Source organism: Ursus maritimus, unplaced genomic scaffold, assembly GCF_017311325.1.
Source record: "Ursus maritimus isolate PB19 unplaced genomic scaffold, ASM1731132v1 scaffold_29, whole genome shotgun sequence".
In the NCBI taxonomy this organism is placed as follows: Eukaryota; Metazoa; Chordata; class Mammalia; order Carnivora; family Ursidae; genus Ursus; species Ursus maritimus.
The window spans coordinates 27,870,661-27,872,831 of NW_024425452.1; the positions used below are offsets into that span (position 1 = coordinate 27,870,661).

The 2,171-nt window shown below is 45.8% G+C and overlaps 1 pseudogene; it reads right to left on the reverse strand.

Annotated features, from left to right (window-relative positions):
• Positions 1 to 750: 750 nt before the first annotated feature.
• On the reverse strand, positions 751 to 1,929 carry LOC103657489 (annotated as a pseudogene).
• Between the last annotated feature and the right edge of the window lie 242 nt (positions 1,930 to 2,171).

Consider the following 2,171-nt stretch of genomic DNA (forward strand, 5'->3'; position numbering starts at 1 on the left):
CATATTTACCTCTACTTATTTCTAGACAGTTTTAATATTAGCCAAAAGGGCATTAGAAATGACTTTGAATTAGTGAAATGTGTGATGTTCAAGATATAGGGATTGACTAGAAATATTGTGTATGCAACTCTTCTTTATATGAGCAAATATGAGTATACTTCTGGAAGGGCCTTTCTTGTCTTAGGACTCGTTTGGCTCTGTTCCTGGGTTCTGTTGTCCAACTGTGATGAGAAGTTTAGCTTAGTCCTGAGGCTAAAATATTATTGCTTCTGCCTTTAGTGAAAGAACCTAATAGTTATAAATGGTCAACTTATTTTAGGACAGTTTGCAAAGAGGGCATGTCATCATCACGCTAAAACTGATCCTGTCCCAGCATTTAGGTGTACGGAAACATATAGGCCCTTAGATTCCATATAACTGGAATCTCTCAATTTTCTTCTCAGTTTCTCTGGAAAGAGAATTAACTGGCTCATTTTGGGTAAGGTCCTGCCCCGATCAACAGTGACTGAGGAACTCTATGGGTTATGTAGTCATCAACAGTGCTAAAAAAGCCTCTCACCAGAAGCTGTGGGTGTGCACTCTCTGAAAAGGGGGTCCAGGCTGGGTTGTGGGTAAAGAGTACATTTCATAGGATGGGGTATTGACAACGTAAGTTCTTTGAGACCTCATGTTAATCAAATTCAAAGCTCTATTTCTTTGATTCAGAAGAGGATATAAAATTTTTTTAAAGCTGTAGTTATTTATTATTTGTCAATAAAGAAGATTGGCCTGTCCTTTAAAAAGAAAGTGACATTCCAACATGGGACGGGTTGAGTCTCCTCTAGAGTGCTGGATGGTACCAGCTACTGCTACTGTACTAGGCCAGAGGGAAGCGCAGGTGGCGGCTCTCTTTCAACTCGACCACACTAAGTGCTTCATTCCCTGTGCGGCCTTCACTTCTTCCCAGTCCAGTTTGATATCTGGAACCTCATCTTCTGGCTTTGGATCCTTTCTCAAGGCTTCCTGGTGGGAGGCCACCACGATGGGCAGAGGGCCATATTCCTTCCGGAATTCTACCAAGTGGAGACTCTTAGCCAGTTGTTGATGGGTTTCCTTGTGGGAGAGCCCATGGAAAAGGCCCCATGGGAGGTTGACCATGTGAACCAACCCAGAGATCTTGGCATACATGTCTTGAGCCGGCAGATGGTGATGATGGCCCCATGGCTGTGGAGGCCATAGCCCCTGGGTTGTTTCTTTATCTTGATATGGGTCCTTTTAAATCTTAAAGATATGTCACAGAATATCATATGGTCTTCGCGTCGTTCTATATAATGCAAATAGCAAACTGCTCTGTTCTTTGCTTTTCTGAAAGCGTCCATCTGATCAATGTCTTTCCCAGTGGCAAAACCTGTAGCTCCTCTGCCGTTCCCCACACCGACCCGGACACGGGCTGGTTTCTTTTCCTCCCTCTTTTGCTGTCATATTGAAAACATTTCTTACCTCAAGTATCCTGGCATCAAAATCATCATATGTTTCTCCATTGGGACCAGGGTCAGGGGGGCCAAGACTGACGCCTCCCCATGTGTTTCTGCTCCATCCTCGCTCCCGTTTAAACTTCCTCTTCCTCTTGCGGTCCCACTCTTCCCTCTGCTGGACCAGGTCAGCCTCTACCTTCTCTTGCTCTATCTTGCTTCTTTGGGCAACGGTCTGCACAGCTCCCTCTCTTATAAGAGGGACATTCAGACCAGACCAGAGGAAGCCATGACACCCTTCACCAATGATCTGACCCTTGTTCAGATCCTTTGTTCTCTTTTTCTCAGTTCTTTTCCCATTTCCTTTTCTTGTTCCTGCTCCAGTCTCTGCCAAAGCGCCTTTCCAAAGCTCATCTGCTGTCAATTTAGTGAAGAAGTTATAGGATCTATACTGTTGACCCATCAAATTACTGGGAGAAGAAATACATCATTGTGTCTGTAGCTATGGGGCAAGCTGGTGAAATGATGGTTGTCTCTGATTCCTGGATATGACAAAGGGTCGTTGCTGAGAACAGTCTTCAATGCCGAAATGGAAGCTGTTGGAAAGGTGTTTAGGTAAAGCTGTGACCGCCCTCCCCGGGCGCGCCACACAGCGCAGGGAGGCAGCCCGCAGCGCGCACCGCGACCGCACGGTGGAGCCCTGGGAGCGCCTCAGGATAT